The sequence below is a fragment of the Caretta caretta genome, chromosome 14, assembly GCF_965140235.1.
Source record: "Caretta caretta isolate rCarCar2 chromosome 14, rCarCar1.hap1, whole genome shotgun sequence".
Taxonomy (NCBI): Eukaryota; Metazoa; Chordata; order Testudines; family Cheloniidae; genus Caretta; species Caretta caretta.
In genome coordinates, this window is record NC_134219.1 from 32,954,080 (window position 1) to 32,974,342 (window position 20,263).

The 20,263-nt window shown below is 45.6% G+C and overlaps 2 pseudogenes; both read right to left on the reverse strand.

Annotated features, from left to right (window-relative positions):
• The window catches only part of LOC142068404 (von Willebrand factor A domain-containing protein 5A-like), a 268,830-nt pseudogene that overhangs the window by 43,803 nt on the left and 204,764 nt on the right, over positions 1–20,263 (reverse strand).
• On the reverse strand, positions 5,372–6,366 carry LOC125628862 (olfactory receptor 14I1-like; annotated as a pseudogene).

Consider the following 20,263-nt stretch of genomic DNA (forward strand, 5'->3'; position numbering starts at 1 on the left):
AAGAAGGATGAATACAAACTGCAACAGGTACAGAGAAGGGCTACTAGGGTGATCCGAGGAATGGAAAACCTGTCTTATGAAAGGAGACTCAAGGAGCTTGGCATGTTTAGCCTAACTAAAAGAAGGTTGAGGGGAGATATGATTGCTCTCTATAAATATATCAGAGGGATAAATACCGGAGAGAGAGAGGAATTATTTAAGCTCAGTACCAATGTGGACACAAGAACAAATGGATATAAACTGGTCATCGGGGAGTTTAGACTTGAAATTAGACGAAGGTTTCTAACCATCAGAGGAGTGAAGTTTTGGAATAGCCTTCCAAGGGAAGCAGTGGGGGCAAAAGACCTATCTGGCTTTAAGATTAAACTCGATAAGTTTATGGAGGAGATGGTATGATGGGATAACATGATTTTGGTAATTAATTGATCTTTAACTATTCATGGTAAATAGGCCCAATGGCCTGTGATGGGATGTTAGATGGGGTGGGATCTGAGTTACTACAGAAAATCTTTCTTGGGTATCTGGCTGGTGAATCTTGCCCAAATGCTCAGGGTTTAGCTGATCACCATATTTGGAGTTGGAAAGGAATTTTCCTCCAGGGCAGATTGGAAGAGGCCCTGGAGGTTTTTCGTCTTCCTCTGGAGCATGGGGCACGGGTCACTTGCTGGGGGATTCTCTGCTCCTTGAAGTCTTTAAACCACAATTTGAGGATTTCAATAGCTCAGACACAGGGGAGAGGTTTTTCGCAGGAGTGGGTGGGTGAGATTCTGTGGCCTGCGTTGTGCAGGAGGTCGGACTGGATGAACATAATGGTCCCTTCTGACCTTAGTATCTATGAATCTGTGAATCTATAAGAATGGATTCTCCTGTCACCCACAAAAGGGGTTCCTGCAGGGCAGGACTGGTGCACATTGGCAAGGGGCAGGATGTGGAGGAAGTGTATCTAGCCACAATCTCTGCTTCTACATGTTCTTTTGAAAAATAGACTTCAGGCTGAGGTTTTCAAAGGAGCCTAAGGGATTTAGGCACCCAAGTCCCACAGTGTTTCAGCTGGAGTTGTGCACTCCTGACTCCTTTAGGCACCTTTGAAAATTACAGCTTTCTGCCTCTTCAATGGGCTGCTGATCTGGCTGTTTGATGAAGAAGGAAAACAGAACAGGCAGGGGAGGGGACAAGGAAGAAAGCCCTTTGTCCAAAAAGCAGGTCATTCAGTGTTATCAGTGTATAGTCTTCAGCCAATAAAACATCTTGTTTCAGCCCTGAGTGTACAACATGCTGCATACAATTTCCTCCATAAGCCCACAGAGCGAAATCCATTCCTGGTGTAACTCCCTGGAATCCAGTGGGCTCTCACCAGATGAATTTGACCCAATCTCAAGTGTTTTACTACTGAATCCTCTGCAATGCCCACTGAGGATAATCACAGCTCTGCGCTCCCAGTCGGCGTTGTGCCCAGGGAATTCTCCACATGGCCTGCGTCCTCTATTCTATTGACACCTGAATCCCTGAGCCTTTACACACTCTGCAGAATTTAAACACGGAGACATGAATGGGAAGAGATTGTGCCTGATAAAGTGTCCTGAGGAATGATGACACGTCCTGATATAAACCTCCACTGGGTCAATGAAGGAGATGAGGAGTCAGATGTGGAAAACTATCTAAAGTTTTAGGTATTTAGAAACCTAAATACTCAGCTGGGTTCCTACTGGGGTCCTCAGATGTGCCTAACTCCCATTGATTTCATGATTTCCACTCATCTGAGCTGTCACTAATTATCTCCAACTGGGCAGTCTTCTGAAGGACCAGTAAGCCAGCTCGGACCTTTGAAGCCCATCTGGACAGTGCAAAGGGGAGTTCAGTCTCCAGAACACACTCATGACCTCCATCTTCAAAGAGATTGTGCCAACCTGCAATGGGGACATTGTCTGTCCATCCAGCTAGTGGTGGGTTTTGTAGTGACAGGGCAGATCCATGACCTCAGATCCAAAAGCTCCTCTCTTGAATGTTGAGGAATTTGGGATCCCAGCGTGGATTAGAGTCTTGATTTGGACCCATCTCTGCTTTTCTGTCATGTGAATGCATTCTTGCTTAGGGGAATATTTCTTCTTTCAGCCTGAGTAAGCCTAGATGCTATACCCCAGCAATGTCCCAATCTTCTTCCCACTGGAGTCCATAGGCTCTCCATGAGTTCTGGGTACAGCTGGTTGGGAATTTTCCACTGGAACAATTTTCTAATGTGAAATTCTCTTTCACAAAATCAAAATTTTCCATGAGAATATTCTCTAGTGGCACCTTGGTCACTCCTGTTCTCTGCCTGTGGAACACAATGGTTTAGTCTCCCAAAGACTGAAATGCTGAGTTTAACTAAGTCATTTGACTCAATGCAGGGGTATGTGGGTGAAGATTAGTGGGCTATGGCATACAGGAGGTCAAAGTGGATTATCTGTCAGTCCATTCTGGCCTTGAACACTATGAAGCTATGAACACTGGATCATTGCTTTCAGAGATGACTTAAGGTTGCCTGGGGCCCTGGGCCGGAGCAAGTGGGGGGCCCTGGAGCTGGAACCATGGCCCTGTTCCGCCCCTTCAACCCATGGCCCCACCCTGTTCCACCCCTTCCCCCATGGCTACAACCCCTGCTTGCTCCTTTTTGGGGGCTCCCCCACTGCAGCCACGAGACTGGAGAAGCTCTATGCCAGTGCCAAGATGGGGAGCGAGAGCTCCCAGGGGCCACAGTGGGGGAGATTTTTCCATGGGCTCCAAATTGGCCGGGGGCCAGGGCACAGGCCACGTTGGCCCGTGAGGTAATCTGCCACTGATTGCTTTCACAATATATTTAAATTGCATCCAAAACCCTGTTATTATACATATATATATATGGTGAAAGTTGGAATATGCCCGATTTGTGGTTGCTTACACAACCCCCCATGCATCAATGTTGTGCCCTGCATGAGGGAGGGGTCCTGGCAAATCGTGCTTTAATGGAAATGGCACAATACAAACTACCCGCATTGCTCAAGTGTAATTGAAGATGCAATTTACAACTGGCATTAGATCATAGTTGACAGAACTGCAGTTGACTCTCCAGGGTGGTGTTGTCTCTGCAGGAGTAAGGGAAATTAAATTCAATAGGTATGAATGACACTGAGTATACACTTTGGGACAGATTTTACCACCTTTCTTCATGTTGAGTAGCTCTATGGATTTTAATGGGACTGCCCATGGAAAAGGGAATTCTCAGTGTGAATAATGGTGTCAGACTCTGTTGGTTAGTAGATAAAAAGAGATACATATTCACAGCATCACAGCACTGTACGCTGTACACCATTCACACTCAGTGCTCAGTAAAGAGAACAGTCAGTACCTCAAAACCAGTAGCACTTATGGCTGGTTAAACATTTTCCATCAAAAGATTTATGGTGGAAAATTGGACTTTTTACTAAATGATTTTTTTTTTCAGAAAGTGTCTAATTTTCTCTTGAGAATTGATTTTTCACTGGAAAACTGAAATCCTAAAAACCAAAAATTTTGAGCAAAAAAAGAGAGAGTTTTTCTAAAGTTTTTGGCAGACTTTGACCCCAAAAAATTGGGTCTGGGATTTCAAACAAGCAAACAAACAAAACTGTTATGAGGTTTTCTTTGAAAAGTCTAAATTTTTCATGAGAAAATTATACACACACACACACACACACACACACTCAGAGATGACAATTTGTGACTAGCGCTGGTATCAGAGAAAGGAGACAAAACTGGTATGTGCCAACACAAGGAGAGGAATATGAGTTTTGATACATCCTGAAACTACCAATCGGTCCCCATTCACATCTAGCTATTTATATATACTAACCACCTGGCTGAAGAGTTATTCTTTCCTCTCTCACTTGCTCTCTCACCCAGTGACTCCTTATCTATTTATCCAAAGTGTAACAGGTTCAATGGAAGAGACTGGGGAAGCTCCACATCAGAATACCCCACAGCTCAGGGGTTAGACACTCAGTGGTTAGGACACAACCCACATTTTGAATGGGAATAGATCCAATGGGTGGTCTCTGAGTACACGTACCAATTGGGCCCCACACATGAGTTAGCAGACAAAACCCTATCTTCCCTCCAGATGGTGAATTGCTCCGGGACTGAGGTGGGAGACAGGTGTCTGGACACCTGGAGTGTGGCTGTAGTTTTATTTTAGCTTTAATATAATTAAAAGATACCTATCCGAGGCCCTAGGTGCCCTAACATGTCATTACTAATACAATACAATCCCAGCTGCCTTAAAATAATAATTTCAGCAGAAACTCAGTCATCCAGAGAGCTACAGAACTCTTTCTCACCCCTTCATCATTGTGGGAAGCAAACTGTCAGATCTGTCAGAAAACCCAGTCAAAGAGAGAACACATTGGCCTCCCAAATACATGACAAACTACTGAAACAGCCATGTAACCAATCATTTCCCTTCCCCCAAAGAAGGGGGAAAAAACAACCCTAAAGCCAAACTGACCAACTGATAAAACCAAACAAAAGCCAGACGAGATAGCTTTTACAACCTGGCCCGGTACCCACTTATACAGTCACCCATCTCGTGAAAGCGGACCCAATCTCTGGGTGCCACATACTTCCAAGGTAATTGCGTCTGGGTAGAGTCTCATCGTCACTAGCTCTGGGGCTCTAGGAAACACTGCCAAACTCAGACCTCTGGTCTGACGCCCTTCCCTTGGCCATTGGAGCCCACTGTCCAGCTGCCTTACAACTCAAAACCAGTGTCTGAGTTCTCCCAAGCCCCCAGACACCTACACACACTCTGCCAGAGCTTCACCTAGGCTGTGCTCATGCTGGGTTCCTAGTTGAACCCCTTTAAGAAGAATATGATAGGAAGGCGAGGAACCTGTGTTGAGCCAAGGGATTTCTTAACCACAGAAACTTTATGCATTAAGCCCTCAAGAGTTACAGATCTTCAAAAACAAGATGGTCCTGAGACATGCCCTCCCCTCGTTTGATCTCATCCATTCTGTAAGTCCGAGGTTGCAGGCTGAATCCAAGCAGAGTTTATGCCCCCCAAAAGGAGAAGACACAGAGACCTCATGAAGTCCACTAGGGACTTGATTATGGCTATTCATTTGAGGTGGAAGGTGCTCAGAGAGTGTGGTGATGGGTGGCTGTACAAAAAACTTGATAGATAGATAGATAGACAGATAGAGTCTGATCTTATCTACACTGGTGTAAATCTACAGTAACTCCCCTGACTTGAGTTGTGTTTGTCTGCATTTTTACCAGTCTAAATACAGCTTTCTGCATAAGCAAATGGCAAAGCATGTTCTCATGGAGATAATAATGTCATCAGAGGATTACATGTATAAAGAAACATGGAATGAAATCACAACCAAAGGGAAAAAATGGACAGATTATTTCTGGTGAATAACCTCCACCCTATCAGTTTCCTCAGTGCAGCTTTGATCTCCTTGTTCCTCATGCTGTAGATGATTGGATTCATCACTGCTGGCAGCACGGAATAGAGAACAGCCACCACGAGATCCAGAGCTGAGGCTGAGCTGGAGGTGGGATGACTGTAGGCAAAGGTGGCAGTGCAAAAGAACAAAGACACCACAGTGAGGTGAGGGAGGCAGGTGAGGAAGGCAGGTGAGGAAGGCTTTATGCCGGCGCTGCTCAGCGGGGATTCTCAACACTGTTTTGAAGATCTGAACATACGACACAATTATAAAAACAAAGCAGCTTAAGCCTAAACACACACTAAAGGCAATAGTACCAGTTTCACTGAGGTACAAGTCAGAGCCGGCGAGCTGGAGGAGCTGAGGGATTTCACAGAAGAACTGACCCACCACATTGCCTCCACAGAAGGAGACTGCAAACGTGATCCCAGTGTGCAGTGCAGCGTAGAGAAAAACACCGATCCAGACACCAGCTGCCATTTGGACACAAGCTCTCCTGTTCATCACTCTCTCATAGTGCAGTGGTTGGCAGATGGCAACGTATCGGTCATACGCCATGACGGTCAATAAAACAAGATCTGCTGAAACAAAAAAGACAAAGAGAAAAACTTGGGCAACACATCCAGAATAAGAAATTGACCTGGTGTTCATGAGGGAATTGGCCATGGATTTGGGGACAATGATAGAGATGGAGCCGAGGTCTAGGATGGACAAATTCATCAGGAAGAAGTACATGGGGCTGTGAAGATGGTGGTCGAGGACAACAACTGTGATGATGAGAAGATTCCCTATCAGGGCTGCCAGGTAAATCACTAGAAACACTATGAAATGTAAAATCTGCAGCTCCCGAACATCAGAGAATCCCAGGAGAAGGAACTCCGTCACGGTGGTTCGGTTGGACATTTTCTTCCTCAGTGTGATGTCTGGGGAGGGAAGGAGAAGGGCAATGGTCAGGATTAGAGTGCCAGAGGAATTGATCCTGATTCTCTCTCTGTAATATCTCATGATGTGAATACCAAGGGTGCACCGCACCACCACTTCCATCAGCCAGAGCACTAATCAGGTGCATTACCACATTAGTGAAAACTGGATTATTTCACTTAAAGTCAATGGAGCTGGGTCAGTTTATGCCTTCTGAGGCTCTGGCCTTCGATAAAATGCAGTATGAAGGATGGGACAAAGTACAATCCAAATCCAACAATTCTAGCCCAGATGGTTTCCTAGTGTGACAAACAGCAAGCCCACAACTTGGGCATGAAACTAACATACTAAAATGACAACAGCCTGATTCCCACTTTCCAGAGAAATACAACATTGACTCACTCAGCTTCCTATGTGGCAGCTCGTCTGTGATGATTCCTCCACACAGACGGCCTGCTACCTCTTTCCAAATTGATTCCTGGTACCAATTCTAGCTGCACTTCCATCTCAGTGTGATGATGGGCTAGGAGCATCGCTCAGTTACTGCTAGGTTGTATTGTTTCTCTCTGTGACTTTGTGTCTGTGCTGTGCAGGTCAGTAGCAGTCAGGAGACTTGGGTTCTGTTCTTGGTTCTGCCACTGACCTGCTGGGTGACCTTGGACCTTACTTCCCCTCCCTGTGCCTCTGTTTCGCCTCCCTCCCTTTCTCTGCCTTGTCCATTAGGACTGGAAGCTCTTAGAGGGGTGGACCGTGCCATACTATGTGTATGTTCTGTGCACCGCTCAACAGCACTGCCATTTAGGTGGCAGCAATATCGGACAGCAGATATGGTGCTAGAGCAGGAGATCTAGGTTCTAATCCCATTGACCTTCTGTCTCTCCTTGGGCAGTGTCAAGATAGAACGGTTTTGTCTGCGGGCTTCAACTCCGTCTTTTAGCTTCACAGTGCTTAAAATATATTCTGTGGGCTATCGACTTTGCTTTATTCAGTTTAACCATCCTGGAGCTATCCCTTTGAAACAGTTGCAATAGAGCGAATGGGTTTGAAATTGTGGTTATTAGTGGAAAATCTTAATGTTTCCCACCTTGGTGCAAAACTAAGTTTCCAGTTCTGGGTAGACAGACATTTTCTGCTTTAATTATTTCAAAGGCAAATTGGGTTTTCAATTGAACACATTTTCATGGAAAGTCTCTGCTATCCTCAATATATATTTTGTTTTTCCAAGGATAGCAGAGGTTAATTTTTTTCAGTTTTCAGTTAAAATTGTTTTCTTCTCAGTTGCCACAATGAAACAAACGTTTGAGTTTTCACAATTTCTATGGACAATCCATTTTTGCTGCTGAAAAATAAGCAAATAAAAAAGTCTGACTGGTGCTCGGTATTTGATTAAATTGATAGTAAAACTCTTCAAGAGTTCCTATTGTCATGCATATTTATGTTCTCACATGTGCCTTGTATATTAATAGCCTCACATATTTAATTGAAATAGGAAACTTACTGTGCTGGTCTTTGTGGATTTTTTCCCAAATTGTGATGCATTTGATCCTCCTCTGTCAGAGAGATAATGTTCAGATAATCCCATCTGTCTATCATGCCCCCATCACTATATTATCCAGAAGCTGTTTCCTGAGTTGCCGGGTCTCTCTGCAGTTCCTAGCAGACAGCAGACTCCACAGATGTGTGCTCCCTGCTTCCCTCCTTGGACAGGCTTGGCTGAGATATGATGGACTAAATGGGATCAGAGACTGAAAGCCCCTCTCAGCTCTCGAGCTGATCCTGGTTTGTGCAGGCACCAGGCATGGTCACAACCTGGGATGTCCCTGTTCTGGGGCTAAATAGCTGAATCTGGTCTCCAGGGCTGTGAGCCCAGCTATCATCTCACCTCTGGAGCAAACCACCCTAACAACCTTCCCTAGATGAACCTAAACTCAGGGAACAGCACCCTCCCTCGATCTCACACAATGGCAGCATCCCTGGAAGGACCCTTGACTAAAATTAAGGCAGGGCTGAGCCTCAAAGGGTGTCCCAAAGGGATTGCAGAATAAAAGATATATTTATAGTACAGACATGTGACCTACAATCGCTAAGCCTAGTGGCACCAGAACCTCAGCTGGCCTGAAATAGCCTGTTCCTTCATTAATTCCACATAATTACCTCTGGGTGAGCAGAGATTGTTGTTGTTGTTTTTGTCCCCCCCCCCCTTTCTCCTGCATTGCATCAGCAGCTCTTGGAGTACAACCACCAGAGGAACCCACAGCTCAGGCTGGCTGGACTGATTGAAGTAGGTCATGAAGAGCAAACACTAAACACGAAGGACCAGATCCTCAGCTTGTGTAGCTAGGGCTATTTTTGCCAACTGGGGATCTGGCCCTTTGATTTCAATGGAGCAATGGCTGATTTACACCATCTGGGGATCTAGCCTGTTATACAGTTTCAAATCCATATTCTTTGCCTGTGAGTTTTTAAACCAAAGGCGAGACAAAAGTTCTGAACCCGTCTGCACTTTCTTAGTTCTTTGTTCCATGGGATTAATTACAAATGTGTAACTTTTAATGTTAAGGAGCGATTCATTCCCACTAGGGACAGAACTTTGGAGGAACTCAGGGTTGCTAAGATTTTCTGTATCTGAACTTTCACTTCTATTAGGATGAATGGCCGAACTTTTTCTTTCTTTCTTTCTTTCTTTCTTTCTTTCTTTCTTTCTTTCTTTCTTTCTTTCTTTCTTTCTTTCTTTCTTTCTCAGCAATTACATTTTTTTTTCTTACTGCATTCAACACTATACTGAAAGGCTCATTCGACTGCAGGTGCAAAGCTGCATGGCATTTTAACAATGTTTAATTCACACTGGTTGTAGGTATATCAGGGAGATTGAACAAATATGAAGGGCCAGGTCCCCAGCTGGTGTAAATTGGCATAGTGCTGTGGAGCTGTTCCAGTTTACACGAGGTGAATGTCTGTACTGTGGTGCCTAGTTTGATGCGTATTCCTCTATCAGTGTTCTCATTGTGTAACAGCACAGCCCCGTTTTAATGCTCATGGAACATTCCAAGGTCATGGTTTGTAGACAGAAATCTGAAAGGCGGGTACGCAGCCAGTAAACGACCTGACCAATATCAGAGTGATGCAGCAGAGCTAGTATTGTATAGTACAGTATTGTATAGGGTTGTGACTACCATTTAAAAGTCGGCTTTCTAAGGCCTCTAACATTGAGTCAGATTCCTTTGAAAATCGGTGTGCTTCCGGAGGGTGCAGGGTAGGGTTAGTAAATTGAATGGTCGGTCATTTGAGCAAGGGGTTATGGAGATATAAGCCATGAAAAAATAGATTTTTTTTTTCAAAAAGTCATTTGAGCTAGGGGTTGCAGAGATAAAATGTGCTTTTCTAGGTGGGTTTTTTTGTGCAATGCTAGAGCTCAAACTTTTGATGGGTTGAGGGTCAAAAGCGTCTCAGTCTGTCAAGTTTATTCACTCTATCTTCAGGGGACGCAAGCTGAATTTAAGAAAATGTTCACTTTTTACAGTGTGCACGCCCCAATATGGAAAAACAGCCAGAGGGTTTCCATTGCAGCCATTTTATATGCTTTAAAGCTGAAACTTTGTAAGTGCTGTAAAATCCAAACAGTCACTCGGATTGCTTTGAAGTTCGGTGTGCCTCAAGGGGTCTCAGGGTAGTGTTAGTGATCCAAAACTGGGGTCATTTGACCAAGGGGTTTCCTGGTTTATAGCCAGTGGTGTAAGTAGAAATCATTCCTTGACGGTACTGCACTCATGGGAGGGACAGAAGGGGAGGGGGGGCATGTGACCTCCTCATGTGACCCCTCCCCACCCTCAGCCCAGGGCCCCCATGCTCTTCCCGTCTCCTGCAACACCCCCCCCCCCCCCTTTGTATATACAAACATCAACATGCTTAACTTCTCACTTTCCACCTACATATGTAGTATTCAGTCTGTTTATATGGAATATGGGAGTTGGGTGAGGAGCCATTTCAGCATATGTAGGACTTATTAAAAGACAAATTTTAAGTAGAACTGTATCCTAAACTGCTTTATGGTATTGTACCCAAAAATTGCATTTCAATAGGGATTCAACTTTCTTTATAGGAACAGAACAGACTCCTGAAACTCTTAGCAGTCCACAGAAGTGGTCCATAGTCATGCAAATAGTCCCATTGTCTTCAATGGGATTGATCAAATGATTAAGGGTTTACAGGATTAGGTTCCTAGTTTGTAAATTGTTCTGGATGAAAACTGACAATGCCTGAGCTGTCAGATCAGAAGGAGCTTCATCCGAATAAAGGTGGGCAGATGTGTGATAAGTCTTAGCTCCGTTGCAAAGATGAGGAACATCTTTTCAGCAAAGTTCTTGGCAGATTCCTGAGGCAGCTGGCTTAAGGCTGTCAGTGTTCAGCATTATAATCTTCACTTATAGTTCTCTCACCCACAAAGCTGGCAATGAGTCATTTGTTTTCTTTGTTTGCTGCTCCAGTTCCAGTTAACAAAATCCATGTTAGACTAGTTTGGCTGCAAAGAAGAATTCTAGGTACACTGGGGGCAACACATGTTTCCCATCAGGTGGCAGAACTGGGCTGGCATCAGAATCCAAACATCCTCTGGTCAGTGCAAGCAGAGGCATTCCTCTGATGATTTGGACTCAATGTGATGCAGTATGGATGTCATGGATAATTCAGACCAATGGGGAGAAACAGAATAAAAAACACTGTTTAAATACCTTCCATCCCTCCCCTCTTGAGGACTCCTGACCAATGTTACCACATAAAACTTATGATAACAAACTTAAGCAAAGCCTTTGTTTGTTAGCATATGTATTGTGCTGTTGAAGCCATTTAAATAATGAATGTCCTCCCTAGCTGCATTCTGCCCCTTTCAGGAGCAGAGTGCAGCCCCACCCCCACTCCAGAGGCAGGGGCAAGCCCCAAGTCTTTCCGGTACCCTGTACCTGCTAAAAATCTCTTGCCGGTACTACGTACCAGCGAGTACCACCCTACTTGCACTCCTGGTTATAATCCCCCCAAACAGTTTCCTGTTGCTGCCTTATAGGTATTATACGGAGAAGGACTAATGACCTCGTTGAGATTGATGGCTGTGAATTCACCCTTCAGTTAACATAACCAAGGATAAGTTAATCACAGGCTCTCCTTAAGACAAAAGGAGTGCTAGAGCTCATGGCAGGATGATAGCTGGCTCTTCAATCCTTGCCCTTAGCAGTCCCCTGCCGCACCCAGGCACCAAAGTACACAGTGTCGAGGGAAGGAAGGGCTCCCCCGTGGAGGGGCCATGGACTCTCCTCTGAAAGGAAGGGGCCCTCACTGCCATTCTACTATGTCCCCAGCTCATTCTCATCTCTTCTCATCCCACCCTGATTTCAGCAGCTCCATCAAGCCAAGGGAGCTGAGCCAGGGGCCACTCCTGCTCCTGGCACTGAGGAGTGGGATGCTGAGGTACATGGATATGGGTGTTCCCCTTTCCTTCTCTTATCAGGTTGAGGTCCTGGCTCCTCATTGAAGGCCTGGTTTACAGAGGTGTTGAGGGCATGCAAACTGCTCTGACTGGAACTAGAGTTTTGATGGTTGTGGCATCTCTGCAATTCAAGCCCTTAATCCATCCTGGTCATGGAGTTGAATTCACCTCTAGCAAGGCACCTGCTCTGACTCATTCACCTTGCTGCTTCCCAGACATCGAATGGTGATGGGACAGGAGTGACTTTTTGGGGCCTAGAGGCGACAGGACCTGGGTCCCACCCCCAATCACCTGAGCCTAATCCAGCCTCTCACTTTATTCCCATCAGCTGGGCAGCTTCCCCAAAGATGGAGAAGGCTAGGACCAGCCCAGCCGGGCTGAGGTGCAGCAGGGGGTCATAGATGGCCAGCAGCGCCACCTGAAGGAAGGATCTTCTCTGCCCTTCAGAGAATATCTCTCCAAAGACCTAAAAGCAACAGGGCACATTGCACAAAGCCAGGCTCCTTTGGCAGATTGCACAAAGCCAGGCTCCAAATTGGGGGGCTGGGGCAGTATCGCCCTATAGTGGCCCCAGTGGAGGTCTCAGGTAGCACTCCCCACCCCACTGATGTTGCCCCCAGCCTTTTGTAGGGTGAAGTAATGAAGCCCAGGAGTTCACCGTGTCCTCGACCCAAGGCAGGGCTCTTCTGCTTCCTGACTCGCGATGGTGCTGGGAAACCCCCACTCCCACTCTGTGCTCCCACAGGGAGCTAGGAATCCATCTGCAATCATGCAACAGCTGAGCGAGTCTTTCCCAGCTCATTGACCCAGTGGCTCCCCTCTCAGAAACTCGGCAATCAGTCAGGGAGATCCCTTGAGACACAATTGTCCATTGACTCACCCACCCAGGGGATTCCCTTGGTGCTACGTAGCGATAGATCCCTGTAACACACACAAGCCATGGCCACAAGTGAGGCTCCAACCCCGGCCCCTCGCGTTCTGTTAAGCACCAACCACAGGGCATCAGTCTGCATTGGGGATCAAGAACCTCTAACCCCTGTGAGACCCAGGAGATGGCCCTGAGAAGAGCCACTGGCTCCTCCCAATGGAGGAGGGCCCTTGGGGAATCAACCCTTCTCTCCCACGGGCACAGATTGTTGGAGAGGGGGAGGGAATTGTCATGAATCCTCCCTGCACCCCAGAGAACTGCAGACACGGGCAGGGATTCTGAACCCCTGAATGATGAACAGAACGTCAGGAAGGAGACAGGTCAGCCGTGACTGACCACCTATCACCACAACCTCTGATCTAGTGAGACAGTTATGGGACATAACCCAAAGTACATGGACATGAGAGCACAAAGTACATGAGAGCAGCAAAAGCCCTTCTACAGCTCTAAAATCAGGGATTCACATACTCCCCCACGTCATTGAGTCTCAGCCCCATGGGGAGGAGAAGGGGCTCATTTTTACAGAACATTCACCTATCGACGGACTGTGACCTGCCTCCTTCTACCACAGCACATCGGCTTTAGTCTGACTTCCTGCACATTGCAGGCCACAGAATCTCACCCACCCACTCCTGAAATAGACCCCTAACTTCTGGCTGAGTTTCTGAAGTCCTCAGATCATGATTTAAAGACTTCAAGTTACAGAGAATCCACCATTTACACTATTTTAAACCTGCAAATGACCTGTGCCTCATGCTGCAGAGGAAGGAGAAACCCCCCCCCAGGGTCTCTGCCAATCTGACCTGGGGGAAAATTCCTTCTCCACCTCAAATATGGTGGTAATCAATTAGACCCTGAGTATGTGGGCAAGACCCACTAGCCTGACACTTGGGAAGAAATTCTCTGTAGTAACTCAGAGCCCTCCCCATCTAGTGTCCCATCACCAGCCACTGGAGATATTTGCTGCCAGCAGCCACAGATCGGCTACATGCCATTGTGGGCAGTCTCCTCATACCATCCCCTCCATACACTTATCAAGCTCAGTCTTGAAGCCAGTTAGGTTTTTTTACCTCCACTGCTCCCCTGGAAGGCTGTTCCAGAACTTCACTCCTCCTCCGATGGTTAGAAATGTTGGCCAATATTTGAGCCTAAACTTGATGGCCAGTTTATATCCATTTATTCTTGTTTCCACCTTGGAGCTTAATTTAAAGAACTCCTCTCCCTCCCTGCTATTTGTCCCTCTGATGTATTTATAGAGGGCAATCATATCTCCCCTCAGCCTTCTTTTGGTTAGACTAAACAAGCCAAGTTCTTTGCGTCTCCCCTCATCAGGTAGGTTTCCCATCCCTCGGATCATCCTAGTAGCCCTTCTCTGCACCTGTTCCAGTTTGAATTCATCTTTCTTAAACATGGGAGACCAGAACTGCACACAGTATTCCAGATCAGGTCTCACCATTATCAGTGAGATGTGAGTCCAGCCAAAGATATCCCTCAGCTCTAAGGGTATTTCATTGCAGCAAATGCGGAAGGTTTAATGTCTGAAGAGAGAATTCTTAAAAGCCAAATGCAGGTGAGACAATGAAAATCAGCTGACCCAGTTCGCCTCTCAGCTCTGTTCAGAAAACGGGGCTGAGCTAGGGTAGCTGGCAGGAGAACGTCACTCAGTGTTTATGTTTTCACATTAATTTTGTATTTGGTGGCTGGCCTGGGAGATGAACTTTTTCCATCTCTGACCCTGATTCTGAGCCCTGCAGGGCTCCAGGGTACCTACCTAAAATGCCCTTTGGAGAACATAATTCAATAAATTCCCTTGGCAAAGCTTCAGTGGCTCAAAGGCTTGGTATTCGGCGGGCCCCCTGTGTAAGCAGCTAGATCGGGTCTCAACCCATTTGCATACCCAGTAGCTGCAGCTCTGGCAGGGTGGGAAGAGCCTATTTTCATCTAGATGCGGTATGAACTTTATTCATGGCTCTTAATGAGCTCTGAAAGCCCTTTGTCATAAGTCGTTGTCCCCTCCATGTTCTCAGATAGTATCAGCTCCCACTGATGGTCTCAGGAAAAAAAGTCACAGGGTTAACTGGGATGCCCATGCATTTCAGCACAAGAGATTTTTACCACACCATAAGGATCAGAGGACATCTTGACTCAAGAGACACCAACTGACCCCTACAGGCATGTTTACTAATGTGTAACTGACCAAGGGCTGGGTTCTGAGCTCAGTGGCATCAGTGTGAGCTCTGATTATGTTCTCCCAGATCTCTTTCCACTCTAAAGCATCCTGGAATCTGGTCAGGGCTGGTAGTTTGTCCCTTGCCCAGAAGGGGCTACGTATTCTGATGTATTGCTGGGGGTTGGGGGAAAGGAGGAATGGTCAGGACACATTTTTATTTATTTATTTATATTGTTTTTTTCATGGAAAATTTTGACCAGAATGAAGAGAGACAAGGTGGGCGAGGTAATATCTTTTAAGTGACCAACTTCCGCGGGTGAAAGAGACAAGCTTTAGAGCTACACCGAGCTCTTCTTCAGTTCTCTGAGTAAACTTGAAAGCTTGTCGCTTTCACCAACAGTAGTTGGTCCAATAAAAGCTATCACCACACCCACCTCGTCTCGCTACTATCCTGGGACCACCACGGCTACAACAACACTGCCAACGACAAGGATGGAAACATTTTTGTTTCTGTCAAATTTTTGGGTGGAAAATTTCGATTTTTGTAGGAAAAACCAAAACGCTGAAAATGTCCGGCCAAGCCTGGAAAAAAAAATTGCTTTGGGGCCACAAAAATTTGGTGTTGGGGGTTTTCAGTTTTCTGGCAACAAGTCTTTGAAGAAAAGCCGACACTTTTAGTGAAAAGTTTAATTTAACAGAAAACCCAGGTTTCTGCTGGAAATGAGTTTCCACGGAAAATTGTTGACCAGCCTCAGTGAAGATCCCAGGAGCTGACAGAGATGGTGCCGGGTGCATCTGAGCAGCACCGTGTCTCTTCCTGTGTGTGCAGTGGCTGAAGCAGGGAAGCAGCTCGGAAGAAGTAGCTGCTGGGTCTCTCTCTCCCTCACACCCCCTGCCCTGCTGCTGTGGCTATAATGGGAGAACACTATGAGAGGAGGCTTAATGATAGAAACATGCCATATCTTCCAGGCAGAGACTCCAGAACAGTAACACGTAGCTCTTACTTAGCACGTTTCATCAGTAGAATTCAAAGCACATCACAACTTTCAAAGTATTTCTCCTCCCAGCACCGCTGTGCAGCAGGGAAGTGCTATTTGTCCCCATTTCAGAGACGGGGAACTGAAGCCTAAAAAGGCTAAGTGATTAAAAGTTTGGTCAGTAGAGGTAATATACTTTGACATCTGTAAGGCTTTTGACTTGGTACCATGTGACATTTTGCCTAAAAAAACTAGATTGATAGAAAATTGACATGGCACATGTTAAATAATTGAAAAACTGGCTAACGGATAGATTGCAAAATGTAATGCTACACGAGGAATCATCACAGAGTGTGTGTGTGTCTAGTGGCATCCCACAGGGACTGGTTCTCTGCCCTACACTATTGAACACCTTTATCAGTGACCTGCAAGAAAATATAAAATCATCAGTGGCAAAAAGCTTGCAGATGACACAAAAATTGGGGTAGTGATAAATAATGAAGAGGATAGGACAACTGATTCAGACAGATCTGCATCATTTGGTAAGCTGGGCTCAAGCAAACAATGTGTGTTTTAATACCGCTAAATGTAAATGTATACATTCAGGAACAAAGAACGTGGGTCAAACTTCCAGAAGTTACTGCAGAGAATTCTTTCCCAGGTGTCAGGCTGGTGGGTCTTGCTCACATGCGCAGGGTCTAACTGATCACCATATTTGGGGTGGGGGAAGGAATTTTCCCTCGGTTCAGATTGGCAGAGACCCTTGGGGGGGGGTTGTCTTCCTCTGCAGCATGGGGCACAGGTCACTTGCAAGTTCAAACTAGTGTAAAAGGTGGATTCTCTATCACTTGAAGTCTTTAAATCATGATTTCAGGACTTCAGTAACTCAGCCAGAGGTTAGGGGTTGTCATAAATATAAAGGGAAGGGTAAACCCCTTTAAAATCCCTCCTGGCCAGAGGAAAAATCCTCTCACCTGTAAAGGGTTAAGAAGCTAAAGGTAACCTCGCTGGCACTTGACCAAAATGACCAATGAGGAGACAAGATACTTTCAAAAGCTGGGAGGAGGGAGAGAAACAAAGGGTCTGTGTCTGTCTGTATGCCGCTTTTGCTGGGGATAGAACAGAAATGGAGTCTTAGAACTTCTAGTAAGTAATCTACCTAGGTATGTGTTAGATTATGATTTCTTTAAATGGCTGAGAAAAGAACTGTGCTGAATAGAATGACTATTCCTGTCTGTGTGTCTTTTTTGTAACTTAAGGTTTTGTCTAGAGGGGTTCTCTATGATTTGAATCTAATTACCCTGTAAACTATCTACCATCCTGATTTTACAGAGGTGATTCCTTTACTTCTATTTCTATTAAAAGTCTTCTTGTAAGAAAACTGAATGCTTTTTCAATGTTCTCAGATCCAAGGGTTTGGGTCTGTGGTCACCTATGCAAATTAGTGAGGATTTTTACCAAACCTTTCCCAGGAAGTGGGGTGCAAGGGTTGGGAGGATTTTGGGGGGAAAGATGTGTCCAAACTACGTTTCCCAGTAAACCCAGTTAGAGTTTGGTGGTGGCAGTGGATATTCCAAGGACAAAGGATAAAATTAATTTGTACCTTGGGGAAGTTTTAACCTAAGCTGGTAAAAGTAAGCTTAGGAGGTTTTCATGCAGGTCCCCACATCTGTACCCTAGAGTTCAGAGTGGGGGAGGAACTTTGACAGGGGTCTATTACAGGAGTGGGTGGGTGAGATTCTGTGGCCTGCAACGTGCAGGAGGTCAGACTGTACGGGGAGATGTTGGCAAACCAGTAAAGTGCCTGAAACCAGTATTGCTTATTGCTAAAAGCAGCCTCAGCTTGACCAAGGCAGGAGGAGGGGGGGTTTTGGTGCCACAGAAAGGGCAGCTTGACCCCCCCCCCCGTCCTTCCTGATAAGAATTGTGTTGAAGTGGCTGATACATGCATTTTAGAAGAGCAGGATGTGCCCCAGGAATGTGTCTAACAGGGTTTCCAGGCTGCAAACTCTGGGGAAAAAACACACCTGGTTAATCAATAATCAGAAGAAAACCTCTTGTTTGACTATTGAAACTGTTTGCTTAACAAGTTTTCTTTAAGGGACATGTCATTGTGTTACTAATGTATAAAATAAGGGGAGAAAGTTTGAGGTAGTGGGACTCTTCGGGTCTGGACTCTCCCTCTGGATACATCTTGTGTTTCCCACCGGCAGCCGCTGTGCCACTCAAGAGCCACACTCAGCTTCAGTAATTATCGAGGATTGGGGGTGTTTGACTAACCTGTTGTGGACGTGTGTAAGTGCTTGAGACTAAGTAAAGTTTAAGTGAAAGCACTCTTGTGTTGTCCTGTTTGTGCCAGCCATCTATCGGTCGGAGGGCCGTGTCTCCCCTGATTTATTTCCTGACACCACCTTGCACAGAGTAAAAGTTACCAAGAGCTTTGAGTTGAAAGAACCCCGGCTAACAAGACAAGATGATCGTGATGGTCCCTTCTGACCTTAAAGTCTACGAGACTCTGAAAAAGATTTGGGGGCCATGGTGAAAGTCAACAGTGCGATGCTTTGGCCAATCCTTTGATGTATAAACAGAGGAATCTTGAGTAGGAGTGAGAGATTATTTTACCTCTGCACTGGTCACTGGTGCAACCGCTGCCGGAATACGGTGTCCAGTTCTGGTGCCCACAGTTTAGGAAAGATGTTGATAAACTGAAGAGGGTTCAGAGAAGAGTCACGAGAAGGATTAATGATTGGAAAACAAGCCTTATAGTGATAGACTCATGGAGCTCAATCTATTTAGTTTAATAAAGAGAAAGTTAAGCAGGTCACAGTCTGTAAGTACCTACATGGGGAACAGATACTTAATAATGGGCTCTTCAGTCTAGCAGACAAAGGTATAACATGATCCAATGGCTGGACATTGAAGCGAGACAAAACCTGACTGGAAATAAAGTGTACATTTTTAACAGTGAGGGTAATTAACCATTGGAAAAAATTACCAAGGGTCATGGTGAATTCTCCATCACTGTCAATTTTAAAATCAAGACTGGATGTTTTTTTCCCAGAAGGTCTGATGCAGGAATTATTTTCATGCAGTTCTCTAGCCTGTGTTATGCAGGAGGTTACAGTAGACGATCACAATTGTCCCTTCTGGCCTTGGAATATATGGCTTGCCCAAGGTCACATAAGCCGTCTGTTGCAGAGGAAGGAAATTTTACTCAGGTCTTCCAAGCCCCCAGTAAGCACCCAAACCATTGACCATTCTTCCTGGCCATGTGGGCTATTACATTATGTGTGTGTGGTATTATTGTGTGACAAACACCAGCCCCACAGATGCTCAAACAGGCATAGGAATTGCTCAGATTCCTGAATGGTGTTTTAAATAATGAATAGCTGTTTAACCTGACCAGAATCAAAAGGTGCCAAATTGACTGTTGGGTCTAAGCATGTCTAGAACTTCCTGGCCACTGCATACCTCAGAGCTGAATCTGACCAGTGAGTTGATTCACCCCTAAATTAGAGTGTGGAGAACTGTTTCTTTCCCAGCTTGTACCTTCCCCTGAACAATCTGCTTTGGACCCTGTCTGGAGACCAGGCAGACCATGTCTCTGATCCACAATGGCAAGTCTCGTGTTCTTCTTAAACCGCAAACTGCAGAGACACAAGCAAAACTATTTGGCCAAAATTCAGCCCTAGCACAAGTAAGGTGATTGCCTTTGGCTTCAGTGGGACTGCATCCACTTCTTCTATGGGTGCAGCAGCCCCCCCATATTCCATGTAACTGTGGAAAATCTTCTGCTAGAGTTCCAGCATTTAGTCCAGATTACATTTAAACAATCCAAGGTATGCTCTGCTATTACGTAGAATACAGGGCATAAGCCAGAGGCTCATGCAGCTAACGCTCATGGATTTCATTGAGATATTCATCCTAAATGTTCCCTTTCTGAATTCCATTTTGATAAGGGGTTGGCACTACACAGGGGTCACTGGGGCAGGGTGTGAAGGGGACAGGGCTGCATAGGGGTAAGTGAGGTAGGGTGTGAGTGGGACGGGTCTCCAGAGGGGTCATTGAAGGCAGGGAGTGAAGGAGAGAGGGCTGTGCAAGAGCCACGGCGTCAGAATTCAGAAATGCCGTGACTGTAGAAACGCTATTTATACTGCATATAGAAATTATGAAGCTCATTTCTGTGTCTTTCGTCTTGAAATGTAAGGGCTGATTCTGCCATAAATGAAGGTGTGAGTTCAAGACAGTGGGTTTGCCCAGGGTTAATTAATATGGATGAATGATTCCGAATAGCAAATACGTTTGAAAAAATAGTTGGCTGTGATGGACACATCATCCAGACATGGA